Genomic DNA, 20,793 nt, shown 5'->3' on the forward strand with positions numbered 1-20,793 from the left:
TCAAGAATAAATTAGCTGCAAGGAAGATAAATTTAACATACATTGTTCTTATTCATTATAGTTGAAACTCACACAGTTCTACTATGATACATTTTCAAAGATCTATAGAAATAAGTTTTTGAGTGCTTTTCCCCTCTGAATGCATAGAAATGTTTTATCAGCATTTTCTGACCATGCATAAAACATTGACATGAAAACATAGTAGGATACACCCTTATTGTAGCCAAGAAATATCTTTGTATCACAAATCAAACAAACCAACCAACAAAAAACACTCATTTTTTTGTAGCCAGAATACAGTTCTGTAAAGAAAACATTGATCAGGCTGGATGCAATCTGGGCTGGGAATAGTAGAATGATGCCAATCTAATATGCACTAAGCATGCTCTGTAATTCTGAAAAGCTGTTTTACTCACTATCAATGTACTAATAGCTGGTTCAAGTTAATGGTAAATATGTGATATATAGAAAGCAGCACTTGTTGGAAATGATCCTCTAAATTACAGATGATGATGATGATTTTGCAGGTTTTTTAAGGATTTACTAGAAAACAAAAAAAATATTGTGACAATTCATCTTCTTTTGCTTTTCCCATATGTTTTATGTCTGTGTGTGCTGGCTGAATTTTTAATTCTGGAATTGTCCTAGTTAAGTAGCTAAAAAGGATATAATTTGGCAAGATTCTGACACTGGATTTCAGTATAAAAACTTTAGTTTACAATTATAGTTTACAAGCAGCTTTAAGATAAGACCAGAGTAGCAGCACTGACAATAATATGATTAAATTCCAAAAACTTAAAACCTTGCCCAGTACACTCAATCACTCTGACTTAAGCGAAATAAAAGAATCTGAAATCTTTAAAGATGCCTTTCAAAAAAAGACTTATCCCTGGCAATTGTACAGGTTTACAGAATGTCTAGGAAGTTACACAAATTGCCCTTAGGGTAGGCTGGTTCTGACAGAAACCAATAATAAAAGAACATGTTCCTATGAAACCAGATCTTCAGGTGAATCAGCTTGAGCCCCAAGTCAAATCAGCTTTATGAACTTCAGTGGAAGAAACAAATATGGAAAGTATTTTTGCTCTTCATATTACTTTTTGCATTATGCTTTATGCAATTATGCAAAAGTGCTTGTGTTGTTTTTTTGAAATTCCCAAAATATTTCTGAAAGAGAAAGCTGATTAAGGCTAAACCAAGAAGTCAGGTGGAGCTGAATCCAGTAAGTACGTTAATAGATTCTAACATTTCTTTAGGTATCTTAGAATTTGAAGTAATACTAGTTTGAAATATTTGTCTTTCTGCTGTATTCTCCTATCATCACCACTAACTGAGCTTTTCATAGGTGTCAGCATGACATTCAGACAGTTCTACGTAAAACTTTGTAGAGCTCAACAAATGAACCTCATAGTGAGAGGAACCATAACTCATCATGCCTTCTCCACAAAGATGCAGAATGCTAAAACAGAGGAAGGTCATAATATCTGTCCTTATCCTTCTGTCATAATAAAAACTTCATTCTTTATAGTCTGACCTCTAAAATATAATGTATCTTTAAATAAAACCTACATTTAAACTTTTATACCTTGGTTAGAAACACTTTCATTTTACATGTTTTTTTCTTTCATGGCTGCAAGAGTTTAAATTGATATTTTTAAGCTTGGGAACAGGAATTATACAGAACTTTCTTGTTACTGCATTTCTTAGTACTTGTGAAAATATATTGAGACTTCAGAAATGTGTGTCCTGTGGGACTGAACTTACTAAAGAGCTGCAAGTCACTTATTAGAAAATGCCTGCTAGTCCCTGAGGATTTTTTCCTATTACCTACCCCTAAATGAATGACTAATGTGATGGATTAGTCTTTTCACCCTTGGTACATGACTAGAAGACTTTATGAACTACCAGGAATGTATTTTGATTTCACTGGTGTCCTTCCTAATCACTGCTGTTGAATTTCCAAATGCTTTTGGTACTCAACAGAATCCAGATGGAGAATTTTCTGAATTGTGAGAGGCTAACACTGTTGTTCTGAGCCTCTTTTTGCTTAACCTCCACGTGTCCTGTGTGTAATTCTGCCTTTTCCCAGTATCAAATCTGTGACAAGATCAAAAATGGATCTAATCAGATAGCAAAGGTGTTCTCAGCTAAAATGTACAACTAGAATTTTAACAAGAAAATTCAAAGGAAAAATTATAAACATGTATATGCATAAATGAAGATAAATGTATGGGGTTGTCTTAAGATTTATACTATATGACTAGATATATTGATCTTTGTGAGGGTTCTCTATACTGACTTTGAAAAACTTACCATGCAAGCAGCGTTGATGGAGGATATCCTTCAGAGAGACCTGTAAGGATGCGTTTGAATATATCCAACCATCTTTTTATTTGCAAGATCCATTTAAAGCTATAAATTGCCAGTCAAGGGTTTGGATTTTGACTTAATTATCATTATAATTTTAGACACTTAGTTATGATGAAGTGCATGTAATTAAAACTATAAAATAGCAATAGATGTATATAAAATGATATACAGATTCCAGTTCAGTATTGTGCTTCTGATGAGAATTGCTTTGCACAGAAGCTGGGGATTACAGACAGTTTGGGGTAGCTGAATGCTGTGACCTCACCTGTCTTTGTGCAGGTGAGAGTAACCTGTTGTCTCTCTTGCAACATTTTGTAGCATATTCTCTGTTGTCAGTTCTGAAGTAACATCTCTGAAACTTTTTTCATAATTCATACGCTGAGTGAAGGTTGGTGGAAGCCTGCTATGGTCAATTCTGTATCGAGAGAGCATTTTGGCCATGCACAGAATTGTTGTGTAGCACATCTGACTGCATTTTTGTGAGCTCAAATTAGCCAACACATTGTTCTGTGCATTACTGAAGGGTACTCAGTTTCCTCAGAAAATGACTGTACTACATATGAGGCTTCTGAAGCTTTTAGACAAGTTTCCTGGAGCACTGACTATAGACATGGAAAAGCAAAAAACACTGTTATCTGTCTCACTGTGTCGTAAGGGGACGCTGGCTTTGTCCCCCTCTTTCTCCATACCCCATCTGACCAAATAGGCTTTTTTAGTTACTAACTCACTCCACTGTGAAGCAGGTCTCTCAGATGTTTGTTGCCTTTCAGTGAAAAACAGCTCAGCTCATCAGGTCCACTCTATCATGTGCAACTAATGTTTTCCACTGCCTTTTCTGTCCCAGTTACTTTTCAAACTCTCTGGTCCTGCCAATCTTTTTTTTCCTCATTCCTTGCAGCCTCTATCTGTTTCTACTTCTTTCCTGAGACTATCAACCGGTGACAGTATTAATTATTCAACCTTATTTTCTATTTCTCAAAGCTGTGGGAAACACAGCAAAATGTTACATTTGCAGTGCAACACAATTCTTTCTCTCACTCCAGCGTGACACTGGCAGGAGTCAGATATACTACAGCTGTCTTCATAGACAAGAGTTCTCTTTACCAGTAACTGGATACCAAGCACAATGTTACATTTTCTCTTAGATATGCAGCCTTATAACAGAAAACTAATTTATAAAGATGAGAAAATTACTCGGTGCAACCATACATGTCTACTTTTATAAGAAAATAAATGTCACTGTAAGTTTTGGTAATGAACAGTTTCTATGAGAATTGTCTACTTCTTAATTAATTAGTATTTAAACTGTATGATGATCCATACTAACAGGTATACCATATGCTGTGGAACTATCCTTCAGCCTCCAAACAAAGTCTGAGAGGAAATGAATCAGAATTTAACTGTTCTATTCACTAAACAAACACTCTGCAATTAGAGGTTCAGATGATGACTTTAAAAAGACAGTAAACAGATGATGTGACATTCAGACTGAATGAAATGCAGGAATGAATAGAAAAAAATGCAGACGCTGTCTTTAGAAGCAAGAAAAATTGTAGTCCAATAGTTGCAGGGGAACTTTACATTAAGCTATGTTATTGCTCAGCTGAGATAAGTAAACTGTGAACTCAATAAACTGCAGGCAGTGTAAGTTGTGCTTCACAAAGAGGGAACAAAGAGAAGATCAAAAGACACAGGGCTCTGCAAGATTAGAGCAATTGAAGTTGTTTTTCTTGTCACAGTATCAGCTCTGCTTGAGCAGCACCAAGCAAGATCTGGGCAGTGCCTCCTGGGGAGGGTGTCTCTTTTGAGACAATGCTCTCATTATCAAATACTGGGGCTTGTTCTTTAAAATGACTATACAAAAACTAGCAGGAGCCTTGAATGTACACATGCATAAATTCAGATACCATTTGCTAGTAATTACAAAATATTAGTTTAAAGCAGAGAGGGGCAGCACTAAAATAATACAGCTTCTGCTTTCACCAGAAATTGCTTTTTTTCCTTTTGATTCTTCCCCACCAAAAGTATTGCTGACAACACTAAAATGACCTTTTTTTATTATTATTATTAAATAGAAAAAGAACTCTGGAAAAGCACAAGTCTTCCAGTCCTTTAATCCAGTTATTTTAAGATATTTTAAACTTAATTGTTGTATTATTGTCATTCATTTTATTGCAAACTGACAGATATTGTAGATATTCAATGTCCAGTGTACCAGAAACTGTGTGATTTAATCTCCTTGCAAGCAGAGCACCTCCTTGTGACTTCCAAACTCACAGCTCTGTCCTCAGAAGAGAACAGGCACATAGAGCTGGCTCGCTACAGCTTTATTGAATAGCATAACTGACTTCCATAATGGAAATGCTGAATTGAAAAGTGTTGCCTTTAGTTCAAAATGATTAGCTAGTTCAAAATGTAATTTACTGGTTGGGTGCTTGCGTTTTTTGTCTTGAAAAAGCAGCGTTTCTGAAGGGTGAGCACTGTTCATAAAAACCTCATCTTGTTGAGAACCTGGTATGTTTAGGTGTCATTAGAAGTAAAAAAAGTCTTTTCCTTGTATATATCCTAGCACCATGAGATCCTGGCAAGATACTGAGAATCCTATTGAGAATTTTACTTCCAATTTAAGAATATAACTGAAAACAGTCAAAAAAATTTTTTTTCAAGTCATTGTGCCTCTTTTCAGTCTGTTTTCCACAGATACATAGAAGTGTCAGTAGGTGAGTTTGTTGTGCTAGAGAACTGGAACTGTAGTGTAATAAAACCCTATGCCTTGCATGACTGTGATACACTTCCAGTACAAAGTCCAAAAGTGTAATTCCACCCAAGTCGGCAGAGATATAAAAGGAATCAATGCATTCCAATAAAGAGCAGTGCTTGTGTTATCAGCACATTATTTTAAATACTTGACTATGATCAGTAGGAATCATAATAGACCAACATGTCTGAAAATCAGGTACTTTTATTTATGTGCTTAAGTATGATAACAACATCTTTCATTATATTTAAAAAAGCGTCTGAATTTGCAGATAGACTTTCAGTGTTATTTTCAGATGTACTTATGTGGCATTTTTCTGCATCTTTAAATACCTAACACTTGTAAAAATATAGCCTTTAATCTGTAACTTCAGGGATTTTAGCAAATCTCTAGGGGAAAATCTCTGCTCTTTCTGCAGAGAAGAAAGGGAAGAGCCAGTCTGATCAATTCTACTGCCTCTTCCCTGTAGTTCCTCCTCTTAACCTGTGTGTCTTCAAGTAGAAGTTATTTTAATTATTCAACATATAACGGGTTCCTGTAATAACAAAAGATCACAAAATTGGACCATGGTGCTCCTTGGAATCAGCAAAGGACTGTGTAAATGTGGACATAGAGTTTATAAAATTCAGTATTCAAGGCAAAGAGGATTTTACTCCAGACTGAGACAGTCAATTTGAAGAAATAAGGCATTTCTTTAAGAGTCTTGAATTGTTCTGACTCTCTCACTAGATAACACGGAGCGGGTTTGAGTGAAGTTGTACAAAAGTGAGCTGCAGAGTAACTTGACAAAGTAAGGGGATTTTTAAGCTACTTCAGAGTCTTGTCCCATCAGACCATTACAACCACTGAAGTGGATCAAATGGTTACATAAAGCAGTAGAACTAGAACTAATGGAGTGATTTTATTTGTACTAGAGCAAGTCCACCATTGCACGCCCTTTGTCTGACTCTAAATATCTGGGTAACTTTATAGGAAAAGACATTTTCTAGCCCTAAAAAAGTCAAGTGCATGTTTCTTTTTTCACATTTTTAAATCTAGGTTAATTCCTGTTTCTTATGGTTCATTTTATCTTTTGAGCAAATGGAAAAACAGCTCTACCTAAATTCTCTAAGTTCTAGTGAGTAGGGAAGTGACACTTCCAAACGCAGACTGAGACATTGTATTTTCATTTTCCAGGTGTAGGCATGGGCATGGCATTTAAGACAGAGTTCTGTGTATTTTTGAAACAATCACTGTAAAGTTATTTTGAAAAAATATTGTAAACATCCTTGGAAGCAAATTGATATCTCATTAGAATGAAAAATGTAACTTTTGGCTGGGAAGGTTTACCTAATATATATATACCCTGGTGTTTTGAAGCTTAAGTTGGACCATAAGCCCAGTTCTGAATTTTCATATATGAAATACCAGGCTTATTCATGTCTAACAGCATGCACTGAAAAAAGCTTTATTTGTTGAACTCCCTCCCAAATGTACTGCAGAAAAAGTTTGCCTACAAGTTGAGCATGTGGATATCTGTACAGGTAAGAAATACTTCAGAAAACAACATTAATCACCTGTGATATAAGAGACATTTCTCCCCTTAAACTGTTTGGTCTGGAACAGACTGCATTGGAAATCACTCAGACTGAAGTCTTGAACTGATAGGCAGTTTGTGTGAACACAATTACTGTACTGTGCAAATCTGTTTGAACATCTATCATTTAAAAGATAGGCATAAATTTAATAAAACACAAGGCATAAAGCTGCTCTTGTGTTGAATAGCGACCAGATTGTAAGGTGGTTTTAGAAAGCAAGACTTCTAGTGAATATGCATTTTTAAAAGCCTCCAGACAGTGTCAAGCATATTAAGAACTACAACTAGTCCTTTTTATCAAGAGGGTAACTTCCAAGGTTTTTATTCCTTATTTGATACAATGTAATCTGCACATATCCCCAGAGGACAGCTAATTCTTAATATCTGTTATTTTTTCTTTCTATTTAAGTATATTAGTGATGTTGATTAGATGTCAAAGCTTGGACAGTGTGTTCTCTAATACTGTGAACTTGGCAACACTTCTATCAGAGAGTGGCATTTTGGCTTATTCCGTTATTTCAATAGGGAAAGCGGAAGAAAAAATCTTAACCTTTTAAAAATAAATTTTAATAACATTCTGGAATTTGCGAAAGGCCATCAGACCTTGCACCTGATGCGTTGATTTCTGCTGACCCCTTTTGACAGGAAAAAACACACTTAGGTTACAAAAAAGAATGTAGAGCATGACATAATTTAATTGGGCAAGTTTACTATTCTGAAAAAAGCCAACGTCTGCACTTTTTTTTCTGAAAAGAAACCAAAGCAGCAAATAGGAAAGGAACATATTTTCCTTACTAGAATAGGAAGCGTTCTCCTTGTTGCTGTGTATTGGCAAAGCTTTACCAACCTGAATAGTGCAATGCCAGTTTTTTAGCATCTGAGAAGTTGGTTTGGCCTTTGGAATACAATGGATCATCAATTCAAGGCTCTCCCATCAACAAAGGGAGATTCCTTAAAATGCCTAAGTACACAGAAACTTCCTTCGCTCCTCACTATGCACATCTCAGCAGTTTGTATTCAGGTTCACATTCAGGTCTTGATGATTTTAGTCCCTTCTCGGGCAATTGGATTCTTTTTCCTATGAACTGTAATAGTCCTTGTCTCTGTTTCCATGAAAAAGCCAAATCAGTTGTTAAGCCATTAGACTCTGACCACTGCAAAACTTTTTTCTAATGAACTTATTTTGATTTACATACCAACTGTCTCTGAATGCAGTAGCTATGCATTTGCCAATGGGATGATCTAATTCATCAGGCTGAAACATAACTTTTCTTTGTCATATGTGAAAATAAGTGATTAAGTAGAGAACAGAACTACCGAGAGATAATAGTTCTTAGACAGCAGAATATAGCTTAAGCAGCAAGTTAACCTCTTGAATCACTTAACACAGATTTCATACATAAAGATGTTGTTCCTTTATTTTATTCTATTTCAGGCACAAAAAGTAGCGATACCGATTTTGAAGTTCTGTATGACAACTCACAGATGCAGATGGTTTGTAACTAATTTTAGGCTGCATTTTCCATTCAGATGAAGAGATCCTAATGTTAGAATCTTCATGATACATGAAGAGTTGTCTTGAGAAGCAGAAGTTATTTATAAAGGTGTTGGTCTGCTTTGGATGGAGAACTGCAGATGAATTCTCTTTTCTCCATAGTGGTACCAACATGTTATGAAACAAGATGTTTCAATACCAATGCCACCAATCTGTATGTCACTGAACACCTGTTTTTTTATATGGTCTATTTGAAGATTAATTGCCTGTTTTGCAGCAAAAGCTTCTTGTCAGGAAAACCCAGTTAGAAACATTGGTTTTCCAGATCATTACCCTGAATGTAACCACATATACAACACAATGATTATTGAATAACCACATTTAAATACTGCCATTTTCAAGTAAAAGGGAAAAAAATGCTACTGGTATTGTGTATTCATTGTCATGGCTACAGTTGTCTGCTAAGAAAGTGGTTTTGCCCTTAATCCACCCCAGTTAAAGCTGACATACAAATTTTAAGAAATGCAGTGTAAGCTAAACACAAAGATCATTAACTCCAGAACATTTTACCCAAAAAAATACCAACATCTGGGAGGAAAACAAGGCAAATAATTGTTTGATTGTTTGGCTTTTGCAGATGCAGCATATGTATGTGATATCTTGGTTGCAGTATTCTTCATCACTAAGAAGATTTTTTGGTGCCAAAAGAGAAGATTGTGGGACTGACTGAAATCAGGACTGAAGACATGTTTGATCAGAAAAAGTGGTGAAGATTTCAGAGCTTACAAAGCAAATGCAGTGATTTTCTTGTCCCTGTTCTCTAAACCCTTTTTCCCCCAGGAAAACCTTTACAGCCTCAACCAACTCCATAAGCAGGAGATGGCTGTGCATATAAAAAAATCCTAACATGTGCGAACTTGGCAGAATGTAGTCTCCACTGGGATGCTGAAAACTGTACAGCTTTGCAAAGCAGAGCTGCACCAAATTGGAGAAGAGCACTTGAGGCGTTTTTATTTGTGTACAGCTAGCAAAAACTTTTATTTTTATTTAGTTTTATATCTAGGCCAAGCACAAGAGAAGCAAGTGTGTCTTAGTGCTGTATTAGTGTGGTCATTGTGCTAGAAATTACCATATTCTGTGATTCCGTAATTTTTCTTTTACAATACTACTTCTGTAAGTTGGCTGCCAAAAAAAAAGGGAAAATTTTGCCAAATCTTTTGCTCAAAATTGTATAAAATCTATGTTGCACATTCATACCAGCTTAGATTAACACCACTGTGTACAGTGGGGACTCAATGGTTTTTGTATGTGATGCCATATATATTAAACTTTTTTGATAAATCAGTTGTTGTCTTCTACATTTAATAAAGACATGCAAATACTGCAGTTCCTTGTCTGTGCTTTTCTTCTCAGTGTTCGGGTCTAGATACTTGTGTGTCTGTGTCTGTGTGTGTCTGTGTGTGTGTGTCTGTGGATGTTTATGTGTGTGTGTGTGTTTGTGTGTGTATGAGTATGTGTGTGTGTGTCTGTGTGTGTATGAGTGTGTGTGTGTGTCTGTGTATGAGTATGTGTGTGTGTGTCTGTGTGTGTATGAGTATGTGTGTGTGTGTCTGTGTGTGTATGAGTGTGTGTGTGTCTGTGTATGAGTATGTGTGTGTGTGTCTGTGTGTGTATGAGTGTGTGTGTGTGTCTGTGTATGAGTATGTGTGTGTGTGTCATGTGTGTGTATGAGTTGTGTGTGTATGTCTGTGTGTGTCTCTGTGTCTGTGTGTGTCTGTGTATGAGTATGTGTGTGTGTGTCTGTGTGTGTATGAGTGTGTGTGTGTGTCTGTGTATGAGTATGTGTGTGTGTGTCTGTGTGTGTATGAGTATGTGTGTGTGTGTCTGTGTGTGTGTGTCTGTGTGTGTGTATGAGTATGTGTGTGTATGAGTATGTGTGTGTGTGTCTGTGTGTGTGTCTGTGTGTGTATGAGTATGTGTGTGTATGAGTATGTGTGTGTGTCTGTGTGCGTGTGTCTGTGCGTGTGTCTGTGCGTGTGTCTGTCTTTCTGTGTGTGTGTGTGTAGGGGAAAGGGACAGCTCAAACCTCCCTGAGGTGGCCCCGTGTCCCTCTGTCGGTCAAAGGCAGTTCGCACACACTTGCCCATCCCTCAGCTCCCGGAGTGCAGCTCAGATTGGCAGGACAGCGAGGACACCGCCCCTCACCCCGTTCGGGAACCCCCTCATGGCCGGTGGGTCAGAGGCCCTGCCTGGGCGGGTTGGCCACAAGAACCAGAGTGGATAAAACCAAAGGAACGTGTTCGCCTCGTGTCGCGGCCCTGCCATCTGGACAGGTGAGAGCTGGGCTTCCACGAGGTTCCAATGGTAGCAATACAATCTGCCTTTCCCTCTTTCTCCTTCCTCTCTTTTCTTGCTCCCTCTTTTTCTCTTTCTTTGCTCCTTTTTGATGCTTTGGGTAGCTTAAAGCTGAAGGAATTGGATTTTAACTGGGTAGTGTGGATTGGTATGTGCTGGGTCAGTACTGTGGTGAAATGTTTCCTCTAGATTGTGTGATACCCTTTTGAACTTTTGCCAAGTTCCCTTATTTTCTCCCCTAAATTATCAGTAAAAATGCCTTTTAGGGACAAGTGTGTGGCTTATTCTCTTGACGCTATCTCGAGGTATTAAAGAACCCTATATATATTTTAAAGTAAAACTCCTGGCTGATCCTGTGAGCTTGCAGCTCCAGGGCTGGGGTGTTAACAACTATCACAAAGGAAAGCACCACAACTCCAGGGTTTGGAAGCACCATGTGGCCCCTTTTGGATTTCAGCATTGGACTCTGTGCCCGTATTTTGCTTAAGTCCTGCCTTAAATCCTGTTTCTAGGTTGCAGGCTGATTCCTCTCTCTGTAAGGGTCAGGGTCTATGAGAGCATGGCAGTTTAGCTAAGTAGAAGATCCTGGGTTCGATAAGTGGCACAGCTGAAAGTGTGATAGATAATAAATGAGAACTAATTATGTTCAAACTGCAATTGGGCCAGCAATTGCTTTAATTTATATAAAAAGAAAAGGGTGGCCAAGTATTTCTTTTGTCCAAGGTATGTTAAAGATCATTACGGTAAGAGTTTTTAGGAGGATAAGAGTTTAGTAGGTAAGTGCTTTTTCTTTATAACAGAGAGGAAAAAAAATAGAGACTATCTAGTTAGTCATTGCTATTTCAGCTTTTTCTTTCTGTCTGTTTTCAGGCAAAAATGCTTTTCTACTTTATGAATTCATTAGTAAGGAAAAAAGTTAGAAGCTGTTTTCTGGAAAGCAGAGTATGTTGCCAAATGGTTATGGTAGTAGGTTTTGAAGTACCAAGTCTGAAAACAGAGAAATTTGCTCATAGTGTGCACCTGATAGAAGAGGTTTTAGCCTTTCATTCAGCAAATTGGATTAGAACTAGCAATTTCTATTTCATCCATTTTAATTGTGTGGTTTTAATTATTTTCTTTTGCTTTGGCTCAGCATATGTTATCAGGGCTAGTGGGCCAAATTCTCTGTGGTCTAGCCATAGCCTTTTTTCAGCTTTACCCTGATGATTAAGAAGTAAAATGAAGCCTCTTTATCAATAGAGCCCCTTTACACCAGTGTCTGGTTTTATTACAGCAATATCTAAGAACTCATGATCGTTAAAATTCAGAGGTTACTGTTAATAAGAGACATGTGGGGAAAGCATCTGGTGGCTTTTGCATTCTGAATACTGCTCCTTTTTAGAAACAAGTAGTACTGGTTAGAAATTAAAAATGTATTAATGTCTCTGACTTTTTTGCAAAAACTTCTTGGGCCCCTTGGGAAGTAGTTTCTTGACAGAAGCAAGCACCTGATGTTAACCTTGTTGTAACAGACACAAAAAGTTCCCTTTGTGTTAAAACCCAAACCCAACTGATATAGTATATCAGATGACAACTAAATACAGGATCACTTAATGGAATAGACCACAATGATGTTTGTTCTTCTGAAAAGTGAAAGAAGTGGGGGAAGGAAAGACGTGCACAACTTGCTAATGATGGATATCTGTCTGCAAGTGGTGGTGTTGGATTACGGGGTGTGTTCCCTCTTTCTTGACTGTCAGAAAGAAAACCAAAATGTTAAAACCAGTTGATCTCTACTCTCAAATCCCCATGTCACCTTATATTCTGTATGTTTTCTTCTGAAAATATTCTGCGTCTTAGAAAGTATTGTTCTCAGAATTTGTACGATATGCTAGAAATGCAAATGGCTCCCATCTAAGGAGCAAAACAGTGAAAAGAACTGCTGCTCACTTTTCCAGTAGTTAATGAGTGAAACCAATATCTCAAATACTGAGTTCATAAATTTAACTGACTTACATTGTTGTATAGCAAGATGTCTAAGTGTACATATAAAAAAATGTTAAATTTTTGGTCTTGAGTGTTATTGGTGACAACTATTTGGCTCAGGGCAGTATTTATCATTGCTTCTCTGAGGTGCTGATATCAATTCCTGGCACCCTGCATTTGCATACTCTGTATGGTTTCTTTAGATATTTTTCAACTTTTAACTCCACAAAACCTTTCACATGGTACTTCAGAAGGAAAAGCAGAATATGTGATTTTTAAGACAGGTAAGTTAGCAGCATTAACACCTTGAGGTTTTCAGAAAAGGGTTGAATCTCATGAAAATGAAGATTGTAACAATCAGTGAAGCTTAGCTTTTCAAAGAGCCCTGCAGACAGTGTCAAACAATACTTCTCTGATAGCTTCTTGTTTGATTTGGAGTCATTCACGTCTTTGTGGAGGTAAATTTGACAGCTCTGCTGTACTTATTAGTGGGGCAAAAAGCTCTGAAAAAAATGCACAACCATATGCAATTATGTTCTCTCCTGTCCTTGTGCATCTATTGCTCTGGTTAATTTAAGTTATTGATAGAAGTTATTTTTCCTGGTCTCTAACCTGTTATATATGTAAAAGTTCCTTAGTTCATTCAAAATTTAACAAAATAGCCTAATGTTTAAAAAAAATAATTATTTGTTATTAGTAGTCAGCATTAATACCAATTTCTGTTCTAGAATTCAAAGACAATATAAAACACTCCTCCTGCTAAAAGCAAGTTTTAAATATGCTTTTCAAAGCCTTTCGTGCTTATTTTGCTAATCCATTTTTTGCATATACTGTGCTAAATTCCTTATAACTAAGGCATGGTTAGTGCTTATCCCAATAATGTATATATACAGTATTAGTCTTAATCATACATCCTAATTTTTCTTAAAAGGAGGAAAAAAGATAATTAAGATTTGCAGTGTAAGTAGAACACTAACAATGTTATGCTCTATTTGGACACGAGGGGGGGGGTGGAATTCCAAAATGTAAAGCCTTTCACAGAGTGCCTCATGTCAGTTCTCCCAGTATACGTGTATTAGGTGTGATGTATCTGGTTGAAATTCCAAAAAGGTCTTGCCAAATTTAATGCATGAGGATATAAACAACTGAAGTCAAGTACTTGTGCTGAGTCAAAGCTGAGTTGGATCTTTAAAAGCATGAGTTTGAAACAGTTTTAAAACTGTTAAATAAGGCTGGATTGCTAGTGGATCTAGTTGCTATCTTGTCTGTGTTTGTTTCTCTTTGGAAATAGGGATGGTTTGCTTAAAATATCTTACAGTTCGTTGTCAGAAAAGGTTGGGGTTTGTTTTTTTCCAAGTGTCTCTCAGAGCTATAATGAGATGACATTTTCTCAAGCATCACTGTAGTCAACAGAGTATAACAATTGTAATGGTATTTTTGCTTATGTGGGCTTGGCTATATGGTGAATGTGTTATTTTGGTTTCTTGTTTGTTTTTTTTTTTAATTTATATATAACATGAGATAGAATAAAAATTGCATTGAGTGATGAAGTAAGCCTAAGAAATTTACATTAAGAGAGTGGGAATATTGTCTAAGTAACTTCAATAATAAAACTGAAGAACACCTGGTGTTAAGAATGTGTGCCTGGTGTTAAGAATGTGTATATACATATATGGAGCTCATATCAGTGGGAACCTATGACAAGAAAAAATGAAAAGCTGAAACCAATGCAAAATGAGCTATGGTGTTGTGTCCACCTCAAATGATTTTGTAAGTTATTATCATCCAACATGAGGAACACGTTACCACAGAAGCAGCAAAGTTGTAGCAGGACCTATAAATGGGTGGCATTGCTTTCACTCTTTCCTCTCAGGTGACTGCGTATTTTTGTTAGATTTAGCCACGAATTTTATCTGCAGGGTACATAACCACTCTAGTTAATTCAAGCTAAACAATGGGGAAATCATTTTCCTTTAGTTACCTTTCACCTATTTTTTTCCTCAAAAGGCCAAAAACTCAAGGAGCTGCTGTTGCTGGATCCCATTCTTTCCTTAGTTATTTGTAATATTTTTTTAATTTTACTTGACAAAATATATCTGGAGCTATTGAACAGTTTATAAAATAAGATTCATTATATCAGGATTTTTTCTCACAGGATAAGAAAACTGAGGGAGAAATGCTAAAGTTCTGAAAAATACAAATCATGTAGAGAACAGAATGATTATCACTCTGCTAAAGGACACTCCGTAAAAATAACAAGCACCAGACTTCCATTAACAAGGAGATACATTTTCTCATAAGTACAACACCACTATGAAATTCCCTGCCCTAGAGAACATTGGGGTTCTGTGATGAGTGAGAAAAGGCCATAGAAGGTTCATGCAGAATGTGTTTCTCAGAAGCTGTTCGGTGTGGCTGGGAAAAGGCAGCTCCTGGCTTCAGGTGGCTTTACCTGCTGCTTTACAGGAGCTGTGATGGTGTCCAGGCAAAGGGTCACTCTGTGCTTTCTCAGCTCTGTTACTTTTCACTACAGCATCTTTTCATGGCCCTTGGCTGAATTCTGGGCTAAATGATGCTTTCTGAAGGAATATATCTGTTCTTAGGGATGAGGAACAAACTCATATGTAATTATGACAAAGGATCTCCAAATTGAACAAATACATTTTATAAAGCTGCTATCTGGAGTTTTCTCATTTCTTTCACATGAGCTAACCTTTCTGTAATGGAGTAACTTTCTGTTATCTCTCCTTTCCTCATCTTGTTTTCAAGTTTTAGCTGCAAGCCTGTCCCTTCTGCCTTTTTATTTGTGAATAAAACTACTGTGGGGCAGCAGTTTTTATATGAGGGGCTTTTTAAGCAGAAATGACATTATTCAGTCTCTGACAACACTGATAACTGTCTACAGTCAAAGATGGATTTAAGATGAAAAATGTTTTGGACATGCTAAACTGAAGACTAAAGAAGAGCAAGTTTAATTTACATAGGAAAGAAAATAACTATTTCTGCCTGTGGTATTTTATGCACATTGGTATTTCCACTGAAGTTTATAGATAAATACCTATATTTGCTTCTGATCTCAAATACAAGAAGAGCTCATCTGGTGTGCTTTAATTTGATGCATTATTACAGCTGAAATCCTGGCAAGCTTATAAATCTGACAAATCCACAATTCTTCAGAATTGGAAAAGAATGTTTTCCTCTCAATTTCTGTTTGACTTTTAACAAGCAAATTTATCTCTCTTGATGTTCCAAACCAAGATAATCAATGTTAAGTAGTACAGATAAACTTCCTTGAGGGAAGGAAAAGCTCCTACAGTAATAAGTGAACATTTATACAGGTTAATGTTACTGATAACAGAATTCTGCAATGATTACCATAACAGCAAACCTGCATTCATGTGCTTCCTAACAAGCATATAAGCTTTCTTTTCTTCCACCTGGCATCAAACACTGAACATTAACCTCATCTTTCTAGAGTTTAGGACCATTGACAAATGTCTCAAATTAAACTGCAAAATGAGGAATCCTTGACAGTAGTGGCTGGTTATTAGTTTTGTGAACCTACACAGGGCTTTCGGGGAGGATTCTCTGCAGGGCTGCACTGTGCTACAGGGAGGAGAGAAACCTGACAGTTCTGAAGAGCTTTTGATCACTGTCCAGCCTTGCAGCTTCTGAGCGCTAACTCTTTTCATCTATCTTTTGGTTCAACCTGAGGAGTTTGTTCATATTATTATTCTGTGTCCTAATGCTGAACAAGTAACAGCCATTTTTGCTTGTATCCACCTAGACTCTAATCACCATTTTTGTTTCTTTGTAAATAGCAATGAAGATGCATTCCTACAGCAACGTGGGCATAATTAAGGTCAGAGCTGGGTCTTCAAACATCTTCCTGTATCTCCCTTGGTCTGTAAGACACCATTAACGAACACTTTATTTATGCCCTTGCACTGTAGAGGTGTTGACATTTAATTTTCATCTATTTTCTTTTTTTCCACAAGGTGCAAGAAGGTGGAGGGAGGAGCTGCCTATTTCATAGCTGAGGGAGCTAAAGCAAGGAAGGCTGGAGTTGGTTATCAATCGAAACTGGAGGGTTTCCTAGAAAATGTTGCTGTGCCCCCAGACACTGTAGTACAGCTCCTATTCTGGCCCGGGGCAGGTAAGGCTCTGCAACCAGGGGCTGCCTGCCAGGAACAACCCCTCTGCTCCTGGCTGCTGGCCCTGGCGTGGGCTGAGGGCAAGGGACAGGGCAGAACAGAACAGCTGCTGCCTGTGAAGGGGGAGAGGGTCCTGAAGAAGTCTCCGAACTCCTCTATCAGCCTGAGGCTACAGGCTGAGCCATGTGACAGTCACAGAATTGGTCAAGGTTGAAGAGACTACAATGGGTCGGTCATCTGATCCAACCTTCCCGCTCAAGCGGGGTCATCCCAGAGCACGTGGCACAGGATTGTGTCCAGACTCCGTGCCTGCTCTGGGCAATATGTTTTAGTGTGCAGTTCACCCAGACAGTAAAGAAGTTTTTCCTCATATTCAGGTGGAACTTCCCATGCATCAGTTTCTGCCCATTGCTGCGTGTCCTGTTGGCACCACGGAGCAGAGGCTGGCTATAGCCTCTAGGCACCCCCACTTTAGATATTTATATAGATTAATCAGGTCCCCTCTCAGTCCTCCCTTCTTGAGGCTGAACAGGCCCATGTTGGAGCTGACCTGATGGGGGGCACTGAGCTGGGGTGGGGGGAGGCTGCAGAGTGCCTGGAGACTTGAGGCCCTGACACCTGTGGCCCCAAACACTATCACTGCATGTGAGATGTCCTGTGTGCTTGCTGAGCAGAGAGGTGCCTGGGGTGCAGAGGGAGGGAGCCATGAGAGTTTCTCTGTTAGCCCAGAGCACAGGCAGGACAGTGAGACAGCAGTGGGTGTGTGGGGCAGGCGGGAGGTGGGCGGTGCTGCCATAACGTGAGACGTGCAGAGCATGACTAGAGTGAAAGTTCCCAGTGCTATTAATTCTGGTTGCTACTGTGTGCTGGGGAACTGCCATGGTTACAGCTCCTCACTGAAACACAGGCTCCCTGACAGCCAAAGCAGAAGTTAAAGAGCTCAAGTACCAGATGTAAAAATGGCCAAATCTAGGAAAAGCACTTCCCAAGCATTGCACGTAGGGAGGTTGTTTTGCAAATGCTTCTGGGACTAGCAGCTGACTTTGAAGGAGTACTTAAAAGTCAAGTAAAGTAGCACATGGGCTGGCTGTCACTCATTGGTTTTCAAATTGAACTAGGCCAAAAAAGACAGCTTGCAGCTACTTGCCCACACTGCACTGGACTAAATGGCAAGTAGGTGGTGGTTGCAGGACACACTGAAAGCCATGTGCCTCGAAGTGCTGGGCTAGGCTGGGTCCATCCTGTATAAACATGCCTGTGTGAGTGAGCTTCCAAGCATTTGGTACTTTATAAAGTTTCAGATTAAATTAGCAATTGTAAAAGTTAACATTTGTAGCATTTGTGGGGGGGTGGATAGTAGAAAAGTCACAATGTAGCTGAGAATCTGAAGTGGGGGAATGATGTGAGGGGTCATCCGTCAATCTTTCTTGAAAAGTAAATGTGGTTTCAAAACAGTTCCAGAGTGGATTAAAAGTAAAAAGTGAAGTAGAGGCAAAGAAAATGAAACTGTATACTTTTTTTATCACATGCACCATGGGCCTATTTACAAACGTTTTTGACTTTAGCTACCCTAAGGAGTCTCATTACTTCAGTAAGAGTTAGAAACCTGATTGAAACAATGGTGTTTTGCCATGGGATACACAGATGCTCACAGTCCAGCCAGTCAATGTTTGTAACAGAAATGAAATTCCACTTTGCTGGTCCAGTCCTTTTGTCTCTGTGTTTGGTTTTAAATCCGGCAATCTATCTATCCTTTGTTCTCACTATGTGTTTTGTTATTTAATTGTGCAGTGCCTTTATATGTGTCAAAATTAATATTCATAATGTGCTCCAGGCAACTTAACTATCCATACTGCCAAATTTTAATGTCTGACTTCTTCACCACCTTTAAAAACGAGCATTGAGTACTGAAGATTTGACTCTGCTGAGCTCCTGCTTTGAAGTAACACGATGAACTAGTTTACAAGTGGAAACCTGAAGTTTCTGAGCACACAAGCATATCCAATGGAGTCACCCTGTTATTTTGTTACTTCCCTGGTACTGCGCTTGTCCCTTTGACCCCTGTAAAATGCAGGCTGCTTGACCAAGATAATTGCTGTTGAACAGTGCTGTTTTATTAACACGCACTTTATCACCACAATCCAGTCCTGCCAGGGCCTTGCTGTGGTGTATATGAGAGGTACACAGAGCAGCAGAGAAAAATCCTTTAAGACAAATTTAGGTGCCAGATTGCTTTATGCCTTTTCTTTTTTTTTTCTTCAGGGGACATAAAGCTCTTCAGTTTACCAAGCGAATGTGAAGCCCTCAAGAGTATAAACTAGGGGTCAAAGTAGACTCTTGCACTGAGATTGTAGAAAGGATTTTCTGTTTGCAGATTTCCTTATCCGTGCACATTAGAGAACAGACCTTTCTTCCTCTGCCACTGGCAAAGAAATCCACCTTACTTAATCATATTATTATGCTGTGACTCAGCAATAGTTGTGCTATTGTATCTCAGTATTCTGGTTGACATTGAGTACTTAATGTCCAGCATAAAGTTTTAGTAAGGCTGGTAAGGTCAGGTGTTCTTAAAGGAACAGCTTTTTCTTACAAGTCTGAAACTGTCTCTCTTGATGGGGCATGAGAAAGAGATGAAGCAAGAAAAGAGCTTATTTTACTATCCTTGTGAAGGTGTTTTTCAACTTATGGGTGCCTGGAAAGAACTTCCTGTCAGACTGTTGATCACAGCCTTCTTTTTTGTCATTCTTTCATGTAGCAGCAGTCAGTAGTATTAAATAATCATACATTCATGTCAGTATGATAAATAAGTTTTAAAAAACATGGATTTAAGAGATGTAATCAGGATCATAATCAGTAACACCAATAAGCAATTATTCAGCAAAGATCAGGTTGTGGTGAAACCTGCACCAGTGTTTACTGCAGGATCTCTCCTGCAGATCGTGCTCAAGTGAGAGGACTGATTAGTTATAGCAGGATAAGAATATCAGCCTTATAGTAGATAATGGCCATGAAACTGTGTCCTAATATTGTTCTTTTCATTCCATGATGAACTTTACCTCAAAATGACTGTAGATCATATATATTGAGATGGAAGTAGCGGAAATTTTAAGTGTATATCAGATCTTTTTTTTCTTAGAGAGATTTTGTAGCCTCAGATTCATATAAAGCTTTATTATAGAATGGGAACATGGAACATGCCAGGCTCTGGAATTATACAACAGTAATGAAACACAGAAAGTACCACTGTCATTTTCTTAGAATAATTTTACATTTTTGCCATTAAAATAAAAAAGGAAAGAGAGCTTTCAAATGTGAATAAATTCAAAGGTCATATTCCATCCCACTGCCAAACACCAAGTGCCCTCTTCTGATGTCTGTTGACTTTTAAGTTCTTAATATTTCTCTTGGCAAATTCTATTTGGAATTCAGGGGGTTTTTTTCACACAGCATAAAAACACTGCACATGCTGTGTGCCATAATGAAGCATTATTGTAGTTCTGACTTATTACAGGCCTGAAAGTGAATTTAGCCAGGGCAAGTAGGCAGAAGTCATTATCATTTGATAGCTGCTAAAGGTCACGAATGACAGGGCCATAGGCATTCCTTTATTAGAATAACATCACAGTTAACAAACTAGGAACTGCTTTAGTTCAGTGCTTGAAAGAAGTATAACGTTTAAGTGTGTAATATCTTAAGAATAAGAAGCAAGGCAGTTAATACTATATGGTGTGTGTATTTTCATATATACATGTGGATCGAGACTTCTGTTTATCAGCACATCGAAGTGACAGATTTCCTCTGAACCTGCTGAATGCTCATACAAACTTTCTCAAGCTAGTTAAGTCCCTGAAGTTTAACCTGTGTTCAGGTGTTGCTGAAACACAGCATAAATTTTTATATACTTTCTTGGAGTATTCTTTATGATGTGGTGCAGTATTTATTAAAAACTGGATTGTTGTTACAGGCATTTAAAATATTTATTTAAGTCTTTCGTATGGATCTCTCTTGCCTCAGGCAGATTTGTTGTTGGGACCTTAAAAAAACCATGTAGATCAAGTCTTAAATTTCAAAAAGAATATTCTGACACTCATAAGACTTTTTTTCCATGTATTTTAATTGT

The 20,793-nt window shown here is 37.9% G+C and overlaps 1 long non-coding RNA gene across 1 annotated transcript; it reads left to right on the plus strand.

Moving 5' to 3' along the window:
• Positions 1–10,516: 10,516 nt before the first annotated feature.
• LOC120325244 lies at positions 10,517–16,560 on the plus strand. Its single transcript, XR_005567141.1, has 3 exons — positions 10,517–10,532; positions 16,341–16,381; positions 16,518–16,560. It is a non-coding gene; the product is annotated as an uncharacterized LOC120325244 (long non-coding RNA).
• The last annotated feature ends 4,233 nt before the right edge of the window (positions 16,561–20,793 follow it).

This window comes from Pipra filicauda, unplaced genomic scaffold (assembly GCF_003945595.2).
Source record: "Pipra filicauda isolate LSUMZ 115617 unplaced genomic scaffold, ASM394559v2 scaffold89_size2521313_pilon, whole genome shotgun sequence".
NCBI lineage: Eukaryota > Metazoa > Chordata > Aves > Passeriformes > Pipridae > Pipra > Pipra filicauda.